This window comes from Leptinotarsa decemlineata, unplaced genomic scaffold (assembly GCF_025532065.1).
Source record: "Leptinotarsa decemlineata unplaced genomic scaffold, Ldec_3_MD MMD2_tig00026328_RagTag_RagTag, whole genome shotgun sequence".
NCBI classification, from domain to species: Eukaryota; Metazoa; Arthropoda; class Insecta; order Coleoptera; family Chrysomelidae; genus Leptinotarsa; species Leptinotarsa decemlineata.
This window is the reverse complement of record NW_027412688.1, coordinates 18887809-18905413: the sequence shown is the minus strand read 5'-3', so window position 1 is coordinate 18905413 and position 17605 is coordinate 18887809. Positions and strand designations below refer to the sequence as shown.

At 35.5% G+C, this 17605-nt stretch overlaps 1 protein-coding gene across 2 annotated transcripts in view; it reads left to right on the top strand.

The window, feature by feature from the left end:
* The window catches only part of LOC111507743 (uncharacterized), a 413420-nt gene that overhangs the window by 305384 nt on the left and 90431 nt on the right, over positions 1 to 17605 (top strand). The gene's annotated exons all lie outside the window — the stretch shown is intronic.

The following is a 17605-nucleotide window of genomic DNA, read 5'->3' as shown; positions in this document are numbered from 1 at the left end:
GAGCTGGCAATGGCAATGTTTCATCTATACCAAATGACTGAAGAAAAAACGCAACGTTAAAATTAATGTATTTCGGATCGATACTAGGTGGCTACTTCTTCAATGGGGTGGTGCTGATATCTTCTAAACTATATAAATAACAGATGCAATTGATTGAATCCAACCGCAGCACACCACACGCGAATATTGCGGGAGTAATGTCACGGCGTACACCCAAAAGTTGTTGGTGAACCACCCTATACCGCACCTACACGGGCAATGGTCGCTACGTCTTCGACATAAGATATGTGGTAGAGGGTTCTCGAAAGTCCTCGACGACTACTCATCAAACAAAATGGAACTTTTTTAACATGAAATCTAGGGGGGAGATGTAGAGCCCGCTCGCGGCTGGAGGCTAGCGAGCCTCATGTCCAATTGGCGTTGGCCTCATAGAGGCGCTCCACTAACTGGTAAACTGGACGGGATGCCGTGATCCATTCATGGGTGCATTGCAGCCCCTTACTGAGACATTGGGCAACTCATGCTCTTCCGTGATCCTCGTCTGCTTCCGTATAGATCCAAGCGTACGAGGTGTCGGGGCTTGCGGTCCATCCAACGGGAAACTAGTATCCGAGTTAAGCCTTCGAGGGCTCCAAAGCAGACGCTCAAGATGTCGGGCGCAGATTGACGGAGCTACTAATATCCGAGCTTAAGATCTCGACATGTCACTTCTTGGGCCACATTCCCGCTCTGATTTATTTGGCGGGTTAGTGGGGGCAGGTGTGCGACGCGAACACTCTCTGGCGAAAGTCGAGCTTAGTTGATCTGGTCGCTCTGGGTCGAAGGTATCCGATAGTCCTGCGTTTTACTTTGCCAGAAGTCTTGTGTGTAAGGGGGCTACTCCAGGTTCGGATGCTGGAGCTGAAACTCAGCAGGAGCAGGGCCAGATTGGTGTGGATAAGGGGGGTTACCCACAGATTTCCCGCAAATCCACCTCGCCTACACGCGATCGAAGCAACGCCTGGGTGCGGTCGTGCGGACTCTCTATCATATTTGAAAATTAAACATATATTCATTTTTATAAAACACGTATTATTTTTGTACATGGTGTTTACAGTTCATTTCTACTGAATTTCATATGTAAATAAATGTGTACATGAACATGTACGTGGGTACATTTGAACAAAAATAAATACATTGAATTATATTGACGAATAGTTAATGCCTGTGATCTTAATAACAATTGTACATATACATTTATTTTCACACTGCTGCACTGTATACTTTGTTTTCTGACTTCACATACAAGCAGTATTTTTTGCTTTCTCAACATTTTTTTTGTTTTATCGCTGCGTCGTCCAAAGCCTACTTGATCAAAGTGTGCGTTGCAAAGTATACATAAAAAAAGTTCTGTATTTCTCAAAGACAACTCTAGCAGTACATCAAGTGTTCTACATTTTTGGAATGGTAATTTTGAGCTCTATACAATATGCAGGAATATACAGGACGTCTCATTGAAGAAAATAGTTTTCCATCAATAACTATTGATATCTAATTTGAAAAAAAAAGTGTTTATACCATTAAACTCTACATGGAGAAGTGCTTCGAAAATGTTTTCATGGAAACATGAAATTTTTGACAGGAAAAAAGTTACAGCAACCTTTCAAAAATATACATGCTATAACTCAGTAACGATGATAGATATCAATATGCGGTTTTCACAATTCACCTTGTCATAAAATTTGACCCGCGGACACATCTATCAATTGTCATCTATCTTGTTTGATAACAGGAAGGTCCCTTCAAAAATGTTCAATTTTGGCCACTCTGTATACGTACAAAACGAAACAGTAGCATGCATTTATCTGAGATGTAGCTTTTTCAGGCATTATTTATACGAGTAGTACATGATTTCACAAGTTTAATAAAAAATCGATAAAATGCCTGCATGATAAAAATGTTCATATTGACAAATTATGTTAACTTTTCGTATTATCTTCACCGATTCATTATCCTGTCAAATACTTGAAAACGCAAAACAGAGAACCAAAAAGTGGCATTCATCTTTCCATTGAACTTGTCGAATCCACATCTCGCGTTCTTTTCATCGTCGCTGATCGTCTTGAAGAATAAATTCATTCACAAATTTCCCTCGAATCGATTACCAACAAAATACCAAATCTCCCTTTGTCGCAACAAAGCATTCTATCGTTGAAGCCCCGATGATTTGTGGTCGGAAACTTGTTAAGGAAAGTGTTTCGAAAGTTTTCGAGAGTTCGGGATGTTCGGACCAGCATTTAGACGGCTGAAAAGGCTCTCCGGGGATCTTTTTCCTCTGCCAATAGATAAACTCGAGAGGGTCGGTTCGGCACCCAAAGGAATCCATGGAATTATGAGTTAGGATGCGCTTTTTCATTGTGTAGGGAGCAATTTGAGGTAAAGGATTTGCGATTTTTGGGTTGAGGGGATTTTCGATTGCCACAAGAATTTCTTCATGTAATTATCGTGAACTGTTTATGTTATAAGGAAATCGATAGAAGATTCCACTTGTAGCAAGTGAATTCATGGATTATATTCATTTCTCATTCAGGAAAAATATTCTGAATAAGCATCAATGAAGAATATACCTATATAATATATAAAAAAATAATAAAATTGCAATTTCAATAGGTATTTTTGACTATATTATTTAAATATAAAATATATTAATAATATGTATTTTATATGCTCGTCTTATTCATTCAATAGGTTTTGAAAAACATATGAGCCCATATAAAAACGGTAATATATTGGATTTTGCTTCATTGATACATTCACCTGCAACTAGACTTCAGCATCGGTTTTCACTTCAAATTGAATTAATAGTAATTAATAGTAGTAGCGCTCATCAATTCTCAATAAAAAGTGTATGAAAAACCTGTTTTTCGAGCAATTTCATGATTATGAAATTTCCTCAATCTGGAACTAAGTTGAGCGTTTTATTTCAATTTTGTTCAAATTCATTTATCACTGAATAACGTCACTGTTCAGTTTTTGTATTATTCATCATTCAGAACGTCATTTAGAAATTCTTCAAATTGCAGTTTATGAATGGTATAGTTGAAACAGTTCAAACTGTCTTACGGTTTTACAGAAAACAAAAAGTGCTTTTTTCTCATTCAAAAATACCTACTGATGAAAGTCTCAAAAACAATGCAAATATAATCAAGAGTAATAAATATAGGCAACAATTTTTCATAAATCTTAAAGGAAAATATCTCTTGGAAATCACTCGAAGAAAGAGAGTTTTTGAAATTTCAGTTGTACCCTCGTGGTTGAAATGGGTTTAACTCAACCCAGATGAATTGCTTAAAAAGTAGGAATTCAGAAATTCTAAGTGACTAATCTCCAATCAAACACAACTTTCTGTTATTACGATACAACTTAACATGAGCGTTATCAATTCAATTTGTTACATGTGTCATGAAAAACAATTCATATGACTTGTATAGTTGGATTATTATTGTGTCAAAATTGAATAATTTGTTACATCTATGTGAATAATGTGTCAAAATTGAATAATTTGTTACTTCTACGTGAATAATATTGTCTCTCCATTAAAAAAAATGTATTCTGATGTGAAATGCACTGGAACTCCTTTTTGTATAAACCAATATGTATTTCTCACAAAAATGACAACATTTTTCACTTATACTGGCCATTCTCTTTCGGGAAATTAGCGGTAATTATGCACCTAAGAAGACATCAACATAAAAACAACTACTTCCAAAGCTGTATATAATGTCATAAGTTTCCAAGTCACGTGGTTTGTAGGAGCGAACTCCTCCCTTGATGAAACCCGTATTTTTGTCCGTTCCAGTTTTGTTTCGGGGGTATAATACCCTAAGTCTTTAGAGCCATTCCATTATCCACCACCTATGGACCCGTCTTGTTCCGGACTGAAAAAACCGGGAGTTATTATAAGTAACAGCATCACGGACCACCCACCCTCCACTATATATTTTTTATACATTATATGCATATACTAATACTGAAATTTGATTCATTCATTTACAGTCTTTGGTTTTTCATTCTATGTGTATGTATTTGGTGCTCTTTCTTGTGGTCCATATACATTTTGAACTGCAAACTTTGAAAGGTATTCGCCTGGATTTCGCATTAGCAAATGTTCTCTCAGAATTTTATTGAAAACTGAGTTTTTCGCTGTGTTATTCTCTATCGATAGAATGTCGAAAGAGTTCAACCTTTCCTTGAGCCATTGTAGTGCGCAAATACGTTTTTATAAGCTTAAGTTCACTAAAGTTTCGTTCGGCACTAGCAACTGTCACGGGTATTGTTAGTAACACTCTCAGCGCGACCCACAAGTTTGGGAACAAATCTGTACTATTTGTGGTTTTGATCTTACACAATAGTTCTTTTGGTGTTTTTTTATTTCTATGATCCAAAATCGAACTTACATGTAAAAGTTCATGATACAACTCAGTGCCGTTCATATCAGACACTTCTGTTGTTTCGTCTGTTGAATGTCTCTCAAGGTCCAAGCAATTTTGTTTTAGATCTTCTTTTCCTGAATCTGGAGCGACATCAACATAACTCAAAAATCCCCATACTTTTTGGTGTTCCTTCAACGCAGTTGATCTCTTCTCAAGTGAGGCCAAAACGTTATCTAATAATGGATAAAAAACTTCTCTCGTAAAGGTTTCTTCAGATGACTATTGCCTCAGAAGACTCATACAAAAAAAGCGTTTTCGTTTAGGAATCCTTTTCTCGGGAGAAACAGGTTCTATACCAAATTCGGCTGCTATTTCTTCAGCTGAGATCACTGCGTATACATATCCATTCTCTCTAAATCTGTTTGAAAACTCCAAACACTTGTTGAACCTCTCAGAACAGTCACTGATATCTACCTCTTTCCCTTGAATGCTTTTACTGATCAAATTAACTTCAAACAGAATATCATCCGACAAAATCAAAGTTACAATGATTGAAAAGTCTTCCATCTGACCAATCAGAGATTCAGCCTCAGAGGTTGTTTGGGGGGTCATCAATTTTGTAGTCTAACTCAAACAATCCTTACTTCCACATATTGGTATCTGACAGCCTAAACAGCACGTATGTGAGCATCCCAACACGTTTCAGACAGTTGCTTTGAAGTAAGTGCTTTAGTTTGGTGGTTTATTATACACAAGCGATTCGTTGGACTTGAGAAGATGCTGAAGAGTTGTTGTAGAATACTAAATAAAGACGTAGACTCAACCGATGATTTTGCTCCATCAGCAAGCACTAGGTTTAGGCCACAAGGAATATACACAGCCCAATGAAATTTGTTCAGTACTCGGGCTTGAACTCCATCATGTACACCAGCCATATTGGCGCCATTATCGTATCCTTGACCTCGACATTTTGTCTTGTTCATACCCCACTCTTCACTTTTTTTGAACAGCAAGTCAGCGAGAGCTTCTCCAGTGATTCCTTTGACAACTCGATAGGCTATAAAGCTTTCCTCCATTTTGATTTTTCCATCATCATATTCAGTGTTGCAGCGAATCGTTAAAAAACTAGCTACTTGTGATTTATATCCGGAGTACAATCAAGGATAACAATAAAATATCTGTCTTTCTTTATTCATGACAAGATGCTTTGCTCTACTGAATCACCTAGTATAGTTAGAAGCTCATTTTGTATTGACACACTTTCTTTTTCAGTTATACCTCTTGAGTTTTCCATTGGTACACTATCAAATTTTCCTAAAAGTTGTACAAGTCCAAGAAAGTTTCCATTATTTTTTATAAAAACTTTGGCAGATGACCCACGAAAACCCATATTGTGCTCTGCTGGAAATAAAGTAATTTCTACTAACCGACGCAACACTTATGATGAACGCTGAGCACCAGTTTCAATCTGCTTCATGATATGCTGGTTAATCATCGAGGTGTCTCCTTTAATTCATTTTTCTGCTTCAAACCATTCAGCCATATTTTTGTAATGGTCTGGTGACAACTCATGGGCTTTTAAACAGTCTGTCAAATTTTTCCAGTGGTTAAAACCCATTGCTTGACCAAAATTTGACTTTGTTTATGTATTAAATAATCAACAACAGGAACAGTGGACATCATCTGATTTTTCAGAATGAGTCAACCATCTCCATGATATACGGACGTACTGGTCTCAACCACGGGAACATTTTGTGTTGTATTACTTTGAAAAAATCAGGTTAGTTTTGGCACTTCACTTAATAAAGCCTCATTCGCTAACTCACTTTTCTCGTTTAACTTTCTCCTTCGTGCCCCTGACAACTTTTTCGACATAATAATGCTTGAGTTTTCAACATATCACGTAACTCAATCTCAAGGCACCACACCACACTTAACATACACATATACACACACTGTGTGGACTGTCACTATGACACTATGCGCTTCACAAATCACAACAACGGTGTCTGACGTATACTGAATGCAGCCAGTTACTGACTGACAAGTGACGACTGGCTGACTTTAGTTTTAGGGTTAGTGGGGAGGGGGCGCTGTGAGTGTGGTGGTGGTGTGTCACTGTCGTCTGTCAGATTTGGATTCGCAAGGTTGCGAAGTGTATTAGTGGTTTGGTTAGGAGCACAGCGCTGCTTGTCAGTTATACAGTTGCTGAGACTGAGTAATCTATTTCATTATCAATTAAACATAGACATACATAATTTTACGCACTCAGCAATGCATCAATTGTATAATACAGAGACCCACACAGTTGTCTAAGTGCTTATAAATAGAAGTAGATAACACTCGCATGATTTTTTTTACCACCGGCGGCGCTCCCTGGATCGCGGCGCCCAAGGCGACCGCCTCGGTCGCCACACCAACGCGACGGCTGTGGTTTCCAATCCTACGTTTCGTCTCCAAAAAATCATCATTTATTTCCTAAATGACTAGGATCTCTTTCATATTTCCATAATTTCATATTTATTTTATATTCCGTATAACTTTTATATCCACTGAAGTTTTATTTGTTATCGTCAAATTCATTGATAATAGAATATCTATGGTAGATTACTTCTGAAGCTCCTCCAATAGTTTTTATAAATCTAATAATCGAAAACTTTCGATAGACTACAAAATATCACTTTAATCACATCACCACCATTGATTCCAGTAAATGTAACATAATCCCTAGTATACACAAACGTGTTCATGGTGAACTAACTTCGAAATTGAATCCCTTGGTATTATTGTAATTTTATGGAAATCCCAGGATAGGTGTCCCCAAAGGCTCACGAAAATCCGTTTTGGATTCTTCTTTTAACCATTTCAACCGTCATGCAGGAATATATGAATATGTATTGTATTAAAAATTGATGGAAAAATCCCACTAAATTATGCTCTCATGATTCAGGAATTCGAAGAAATCAGTGGTGAATGAAAATCTTTTTCATGTGAGTAAAAATAGAAAATTACAATAGATATTTTTTTACTAGTATCATGAATTTTTCGGAAAGACGGTGAAAGTTGTTTACAACTTGACATCATTTCACGTGGAATTTTTTTCGCATTTCTCGAAGGGATCTCTCTCTCTTGTTTTCAAGTCCATTACAAATTATTGATCATTCAAATTTCAAATGATATTAGCGATATATCATATAATACCTTACTTAACAACGTTCGCTAATCACAAGGGTTCGGTCTTATTAGCATTCACAAGTAAATCACCTCGTTCCTCAAGGATCCAATTATGTTTCACATAATCGATACACAACATCAAACAAATCAAGAATAGGTAGCATATCCAGAGATATTGGTTTCATCCCAAACCTCCAATATTCACCATTCAGCCTGGCTTTGATGTGAAACCGGCACAACAGGGGGTTCGCATATACCTCAATATTTTTCTAAAAAATTCACACAAACAGATCTTTCAATTATTGACATCAATTCTGGTTTTCGCAAAAGATTTTATGTTTATGAAGGAACACATTTTCATTAGGTAATAACAGCCTGATTTCGATTTTTGATTCTTGAGTTCAGTACTGGTTTTGTTATACAAACCACATAAGAGTTTTCAGGTATCCTACACTATCAAACTTGTTGAAATGATGTTAGTAATGGTAATTCCATAGTAAATCTTGATTATGATTACACTTACCCGTTACTTGATAAAAATCAGTAAGACTATCCATGATAACAGACAATTTTCACACTCATCAGTTAGAAGATGGACAGGTACATCAAACTATCCTACAATGTCTTACATATAACAGTAGTTAGGTACAAAACTCGATTAGATAAAAGACTGATTCTGGTAAAACATGTTGCATTTGAAGAAACAATTACAATGTAAATATTACTTCTACGGAAACAGGTAATTTATGAATCTGGTAATTTTTGGCAATTTATTATTTAACAAGTTCAACAACTGCGAATGAGTAACTTCTTTTTGGGCGTTTGAAAGGAAAGTCGATTGTTGTTATCTTTGGGACATTCACTCACCATTGTTGAACTTGTTTTCATGAAGTTCCAAAAATTAACATATTTATAAATAACCTGTTTTTCTGGAAGTACCTAATATTGCATCGTTATTGTTTTTTTCCATATCTGCCGAAATGAAGGTGTTTTGAATGAAATTTATAGTCGTATATTTGTGAAATTATTATAATGCATAGAGAATTAATTGCAGTGAAAATAGATTATATCTATTTACTTACTGAACATTCATTGTTACGATCTTCATTCGGGTTCGAAGACCGTCGTGGTTTGGAACTGTATCCTAACGTTTCGCCAGCACGAATGGCTGGCTTCTTCAGAGGTTTATTTATCTTGATGGTTCACCGATGACTAGTGCAATGTAACGTCATCAAAAGGTAATAACACTTCGACCAATAGCAACGCATCAACAAGAAAGGCGGGCTACCTGAGTGAACATAAATACAATTTACGAACTAGAAATCACTAGTCAATGGTGAACCATCACGATGAATGGACCTCTGAAGAAGCCAGCCACTCGTGCTGGCGAAACGTTGAGATACAGTTCTAAACCCAACACCAAACTGTTATTTCAACACATCGACACGTGTTTCGATCACCAAGTGATCATCTTCAAGGGGAACTTTAATCCTCCTCTTGAAGATGATCACTTTTGATCACAGTGCATCACAAGTAATTGATAATTGTGCCTATGTTCAAATAATAGTTTCACTAAAAGCTTATCACACCATATGTTCATAGGTACTGGTTAATTCCACTATACTTGGCAAAGTATATGAGTCTTTATTCAATTATCAGATTGCGCTTCAAGCTTTCAGAAAGTAATAGGTATAATTTATTGTCTTTAGAAATTATTTTGATTTCTTCAATAAATTTGCTCAGTACGCGTCGACAGAAGCTTGTTTTTGATTTTTTTTTCTACCGTCATTTTATTCTTCACATTTTAGCTTGTACGTCTCATCCTGTCCACGTTTGCTTGTGTATTGTTATTGCATCAAAAATCCTTCCATGTGATACATATTTCATAAGAGTAACTATATAAATGGCAGATTGCTATTTTCAGCGCCCGCCATATTGGATTTGGAATGACGTCACTTTGCTCAACGCATTCCACTGGTTCAACCCCTTCATTTGATAACCATATCATAGAAACGATGAATTGCAGTTTTGTGACGATCGCCATATTGGATTTGAAATGGCTTCTTTTTATTGAACGGGCATTGCCGTAATAATCAAACATGTTTGTGGAATATCAGCGCAGTCCGCTCAAGTTTCACCAGCCCAATTCCAAGTTTTGTCCCACACTAATTTATGCTTATGAAACCTTCTGATAATCCATACTAATATTATAAATGTGAAAGTTTGTGAGGATGGATAAATGTATGTCTGTAGGAATCACACGTTAAAAGGTAAGAGTTCATTGATCCTTAGCTCTCGACTTCTGAGGGTTGTTGTTCATAGGGGTGCGATAGCTGGTTAACGGAAAAAAAGATTTTAAACAGACAGATTTGAACAGATTTATGATTGTGGCTCTTTCACACCTGAATGTCTTTGTAGTTAGCCTAATTCGATTCTCGGAAATATTCATTACTAAATTCAGTTGGCATATTTTTTGACTTACTGTATGTTTAAATTAAAAATATAAATTACCAGCTGCTGCCCACGGCTTCGCCCGCATAGAATTCTTCGAAAACTTCTGATAATACCTCTTCCATATTATCCGTTTCATTAACACCATTGATATGGAAGTATCCAATCTCCATATAGTCTTATGTTTTTGTCTATAAAACTTCAAGTAGTTGGTTTTTGGTATAGTTTTCTTCAAAATACAAATTGTTATCTATTTAAAAACTTTTTATTTCATGTTTCCTAGAATTTTTATTCGGTACTTTGATGATCTGTTGCGAATGATAAGAAGCGTTGTCAAGAACTATTACACTATGTTTTCAAACCATTCCTCAAAAATATTAGCTTCAATGTTCTTACGATAGTCAACATTGCAGTCCTCAAATTTTTTCCGCATAATTTCAAAGAATTCGGAACTCATCCTTTACTCCCTCCGCAATGCACAATGATTAGTCGCGATCTTTTGTTTGCAGGCATGTTAGGCGTACACATTCTCGAACCATCAGTCCACCCTTTCGTATCTGTGTCGTGAGTGTCATACCATGTTTAGTCCAAATAGAAAATTTGCCGTTGTTCTTGTCTATATTTAGTTATTCGTTCTAAGTATTTGTTACGCAATTCCACTATTCTTCTGCTTTCCGTACCTGCTTGACGTTTGTTTATTACTTTAAATCTAAATCCTAGTTTCTTTATCCAATTCTGAAGAGTTTTGTCACAGCAGCTCACGTTATGGCCGGAAGTATTCAATTCCTTCCTTATGATTTCAATTGTAGGAATCTCATTGCTTTTGTAACAGTCGTATATTGTTTTTTTAATGATTTTATTACATGAACATCTAAAGGTTTGGTAATCCCGCATCGCATCGCGTCTTGCGTTCATAAGGTTTGTTTTTGACTATTTTACGTACAGTTGAGGAAGGAATTTCGGTCAAATCTGATGTTGCTTGTAATAGTTTTTTTCCATCGAAACCAAACTTAATATGTAGATTCTTATATACATTGAAACATACTCCCTGCGTGTTTCAATATTCAAATGCATCCGAATCTCATTCACTGATATCTCTTTTTCACATTGTTCACCATCGCTATTGGAATCACTACATAGGAAAAAGTCTGCGTTGTTATCACACTCGTTATTACTATTGATACTTGTCCAAGGACGCCCCATTTTAAACAGATAACAAAAATTTCAAGTAATTATAACTTCACCAATATCGAATTTCAACGCTCAAATCGCGATCAGTTCCTGAACTGAACATTGACGATACAACGGCGGTACTCATTGCTGCATTCTATTGGTCACCGTAACATGTCTTCAAATTTGATTTTATGATTCTTCATCCAATCATAAAACTCGGTTAGTAAAAATTATCCACTAAGAACCGCCAGTTCTTCAGTCCACGTGGACTAATTCGTAGCGGCATTATCTCTTTGTATTGTTTTTTTTTTGCCTTTGAGTCCGCCGATAGCTTTAAGAATTAGCTTTATGAGTTACTTCGACTATACCTCAACACTGATAATTTTGGTTTGTATAAAAATGAAACGTGATGATAAAAAAAAAATCTGCAGGTCATTATTCAAGGGATAAAACCCCAGTTACGAAATATCACGCCATTTGAGAAAATTTGATTGTTGAAAACGTGAGTACCGGGCTACATTAAAGTCGGGTAATTCATGAAAGGAAAATACAATGCAGGTGCGTGGCAGCTGCTGCGAAAGCCATAAACCCAATTTATTAGGCGCGAAGAAGTGCTAGGCACAGTCATGCATCTCAGAAATTATTTCCCAGAATTAAAGTGCCTCTCTCGCTGACACGAAATAATACATACAGGGAGTTCACGAGGATAATTCAAGGCCTTATGTTCAACAACTACATTCATTGTGACAATTTTCATGGGTATTAGGATTAAAGAGTTTCTTGAAAAATAATTGATGATTTTTCTTCCATTTTTAAAGTCGTTTCAAAGCCATTCAAAAAAATTCTGATACTGACTTAAAAGAAAGAAAAAGAGTTTTTTTCCTAAGCGTTCCTGTGGTATCTGTTTAATTTGAATACGAATGTTAGTATTTGAAACTGAAAGAGAAAAAATTATTTTCGTTCAATGTTCATAAGTAGTTTTTTCGTCTGAAGCAAACTTCTGTAAATGAAAGGGTAAAAAGCAAAAATAGGTTCTTTCTCAAAAACTAATAACTTTTGAAAACTATTCTCTTCTTAATAGAATGCAATCTTACTGTACTGTAGCACTAGATTCAGAATTTTTAAGAATTAACATCTTTGGATGTCTTTATATTGAAATAACTATCAAAAACTGCAAGGAAACGTTCATTCTTAGTATTATTCAACATATCCTCAATCTAATCGGCTTCACTTGTCCATTAACAAATTCACAGGGTGTATCTTAAAAATGTTGTTAATAATTTAAGTCGTCATTACTTGTGTTGTTTAATGAAAAAAAGATTCTATGAACGATGTCCAAAATATTGGTTTCCGGATTTCAAAGTTTTACTGAAAAATAATGTTTTTTTATTATTAAGTCAAAAATCTTTCTGCCGATTTTAATGAAACTTGATATATTCGTTAGCAATAGCAAGGGTCTCCTTTTCATGAAATAAGATTACTGATAATGGGTCACAGTGGCGTCACAAAGGGTTACCTAATTAATATTCATGGTAAACATTATTGTTCGCTACTGTTTTTCCCCAAGTTTAATATTTTTATCAGAACGAACAATTGGTAAAAAGCATTGTTTGAAGAAAAGATTTTATACAAAAGTGTTAAATTGAAATAATAATTTATTCAATTGTTGGATCTATTTTGTATCCGTGTATTATACTACATAGTCATCCTGGAACTTTTAGATTTAACCTCGAACTCTAGTACATCTCTTTGCTGATGAAACATCGGCTAGTGTTACTGTAAATAATCAAGATTTCAGTCGCAATCACTGTTTGACGATATATCCACGCATTTCCTGGTCGGTTTGATTAAATTAGAAATTAAGAAGCAAGTATCCAGTGTAACCAAAAATTGAATAGTTTTTTATAAAATTCAAAACGCTCAGCTATCACATATGGTAAATAGTGTTACGAATAACACATATGTCCAGTGTTGCATTATTTGCAGTTTGAGACAGCCTTCCAAATATTTTGAAAGTAGAAAATCGCTAACAGTATAAAATGCTTTAGCTAAATCTGTGAATACACATGATATACTTTCGTCCAGAGCAGAGTGTATATCAGCAGTCAGATAAAGAATATCATCCTTAGTGGATACCTTTTCTTTGAATTCACACTGTCTGTCGGAGAGTATTTGATAGCGTTCAAGATTTAGTACTAACCTATTTTCAGTGACCTTTTCAAATGTTTGAGTAAAGTTTGTTATGAGTGATATTGGTCTATAATTGCTAGCCAAAGCAATATCTCCCTTTTGAATATCGGAATAATAATTGCATCTATGAATGCTGAAGACCAATATTGAAGTTTTATATAGCCATTCATTATAAATTCATTCATTCATTCATTCATTATAAATAGCAATGGCCCTATTGAAAAAGTTTGAGCCTTCACCGGACGCCAGGTAGATATGAAATATCAATAATAATATTTTGTGACCCCTATGATGATTGTCAGATACTGAAATATTCATGAAAAAATATCTAATAAAAATATACATGGAAAATTTTCAATGTGGCTTGAATATACTAGTAAACTCAAGAATCTTAGCTAGTTACTGCAATATATTACTGAAGATCTTAAATTATAAATAATAATAACAATTGTTTCAATTTAAATTCCACCATTATCAGAAAATTAATCAATCAATTCATTTCTTGATAAATAATAATAATAAAATAATAAAAATATACTTTTGTCAGTCTTTATGAAATTCATTCTTGAAGCAAGTATTTTAGTGCATTATTTTCCATAAGAATAAAATCAAAATTGATTAATAATCAATTAAAAATATGATATGCTACGAAAATTATATGAATTTCAATCTACCAAGAGAAGAGATATTACATTTACTGACCCTTGAGACAGACCAAATATGAGCGGGTTTAATGCCCAGATAAATGCACACTTCAGTTCACAGATGGTGTAGGTGTTTTCACTCGCAGACCCAGGACACAGATATCAACCTGCCTAGAAACCTATGCGACTGTATTTCAAGCGGAAACTTACACTATTGTATTGTGTGCAGAGACATTGAAAGAATCCAACCTCATACACAAGTCAATAAAAATATTATCACTCAGTCAAGCGGCGTTGGAAGCTCTTGGCTTCTACAGAGCAACGTCTAAATTGGTAGCAAATTGCCAAAAACGAATCTCCTCGATAGAAAAACTCAAGAGATTGTCTCTGGTCTCGATTCCTGACCATATTGGCATGGAAGGCAATGAGGCTGCTGACTCTCTTGCAAAGGAGGGTACTGCAAGCAGCTTCATCGGACCACAACCTGTCATTGACATCGTTTTAGCTTTTGCCAAACAAACATTGAACACCTGGATGGCAAGAAGATTTAGGGACTTCCTGCAGAGTCTTCCAGAATTGGCTCACTCCAAGGCGTTTGATACCAAAAAGTTGTTGGACTACAGTGTGGATGAACTAGGATGACTAAGAGGCCTTCTCACATGTCACTGTCATTTGAATCATCATATGCAGAGACTCGGACTGTTGGAAGACAGTGTGTGTCGCCTCTGTTTGGAAAATGATGAAACAGTAGAACACATACTTTGTGCCTGCCCTGCTGGGGACCGAATCAGGTTTTTAGAGTTCGGCAGAGCCGTACTCTTTGCGGGTTGCGGTGGAGGATCCAATTGATCACTAACTTTTGACCCAACCTAACACTTCGGTAATGAAATATAAAAATACAATTAACTTACTGATGACTTGATGGTTTGTCGGTGTGTGATTCAGTTTTCATTGCAGGAGGCTGGTCACTTTCACTTTCTAAAGTATCACTGTTTGACATATTTTATTTATAATTATTTTTGAAATTTGTTTATTTAGTAAAATACAGGTTAAGCATACTGCAGTAACCGCAACTGCACCAGTGGAAAGATAATTTCACAGGGACCCGTCGCCACGCCAACAGTCGGTTTTACGTGCGACTATAGATGTATCACATCAATTATATCAGATATTAACTTGATCTTGATTGAAGCCATCATAACCAGGTGATTTGATATTTTTCCAATTTCGAATGATATAATTGATTATTCCTTGATAGTCTTTTTTCATCAATATAAGTAAGTTCAGATTTTTTTTTCCATGTCTAATATCTATGTCAAATTTAATAATTTGCGGTATTTTTTTGGTTAAATTTTTGGTTTAATTAGTTTGCAGTGTGTTTTGGGTTCATCATATGCTCACGAGTATTGCTTTTTCAAAAGTATTTTTGAAATGACTTGTACAACCATCTAGGATTTTTTGTTTTCGTTTCAATTACTCTTTATAATATTCTCATAGAAATTTTGTTTCGATTTCCTTACCACGCTCTTTTGAGTATACTTCTGCGATTATAAAGTTGTAAATCATGCCCTAAAGAAAATTACGACGGCCGCCACTGGCAGCCATAAACCAATTGTGACGCAGCTAAGAGCGCGCAAATGTTCGAATTTCGCTGTCATTTTAGATGTAGCGAGATTAACGCTACCGGCTTAAATAGCATTCCAAGGAATGTTCTAGCGCCTTTGATTGCCAAATATAAGGGCCATAGCTGTCGCCCATTGAGACAGTCAAGTGGAAGTTACAGTATTGTTCATGTTTTTTGAAGTTAACAATATGTTTTGTTACGTATCAGAGGTAGCAGGACCGCTTCGACTCCCTACGGATCACATCGTCAAATTCCACCCAATTCAGGCAAAACATCAATGAACTATTGAGTCCATATGAAAAACCGTGTGAAAATCTTTTCGGTAGTTTTTGAGTTTATCGCGTTCAGTTAGATAGACAGACAAACTTGGCAGCGGGATTTTGTTTCATTATATATAGTATTCACTCATCTATCTTTCGTTTCCTCAAAAAGAAATGTTTTAGTGATTTGATTTCACCACCTGAAGCGTTGGTTCCACAGTGAGCTATAAGCGAGGGCAGTTCGCAGCGTCGTTTGTTCCACAAAACCAATTCCAGTTGTACGTGTCGCCTAGAATATTCCTTTCTGGAGGATGTTCATTTATCGATGCGCACACTGTGAATAATAATCAAACCGATTTCCAATTGCTTCCTTTTCGTTCGCACAGGAAGCGCCGCATAATTTCGTGTCCTAATGACCTTCTTTACATATCCGTGATGGAGTTTTCGATATTTTCCACTACCACGTATATGGATGAGCGTGTGGATGCTTATTGAATGTGTTATGTAGATTAGAGCAGGAAAGTGTTAGGACAAATAACGAATTTTTCTCTCATCGCATCAACAAACACGTTCGACGTAGATAGGGGTGCATAATTGAACAAGCTTCCACTTTAGAGCATATGATGGGTTTTGTGAAAAAGCTTTTTCTATATAATTTTCGAACGTGGTCCATCAGTACAGCTCTAGGTGTAGGACATTTTGAAAAAATTCGACAAAAGTAACTACATCAAAACTATTGTGGAAAGATATTCCAATTACATACTATAATGTTATTTTTAATTTCTAGAGTTATGTGAGTTATTCTCCAAACTTGGCGTTCATTTCTCGAAACGGAAATAATAATATATGTTTCAAACCTCAGCTACTTCGGGATACTTGTCCAAATATGTAAATTAATTTGAATTTCTGAACACAAGTGTGTTCCTAATTGCGGCCTAATCGGCCCAAATTGCGGCCATCGCAGCATGAGGTGAAGTCGGGACAGCAGGTATAGTTCAAGTGAACGATATATATATATATATATATATATATATATATATATATATATATATATATATATATATATATATATACCGGGGTGTCCCACATTTTATGTGACAGGCAATATCTGGTTTGTTGAAGGAGATACACAAAAATGTTTCATACAAAAGTTTTAGGAGTTCATGAGAGCTATATTTTGATATAATTTTTAAATATACAGGGTGTTTGGTGTAGGTGCTACAGACCAAAATTCCATTTTATAAAATAGAACGCCTGTATATCATTACATATTCAGATGCTACGTTAAATTCTGATATCATTTCATGTTTGTTTTTTGAAATTCGGTTACGGCGTTGTTGAGTTATTGCTTAAAATGTAAAGTCTTGAGAACGACTATTATTTTTAAAAATATCTCATACAATTATTCTCTCTGCATCAGATCACATGAAAATTTGTCAAAATTTTGGGTGTTCGAAGTAATGGTTTCAATTTTGAGTTGTGGAATTCAGTCAGGAATCATTTTGAATATGAAACAATTGCGAAATTGAAAGAGGTGTATTCGAAAACAAATCTTTAATTAATACCAATGTAAATAATATAACTTGATAAATCATTTCATAAGAATGGTAGGTACCTAGAAATAAGTCATAAAAATTGTTCAAAGTGATGCCCATTAGATATTATACAGGTTTCGAA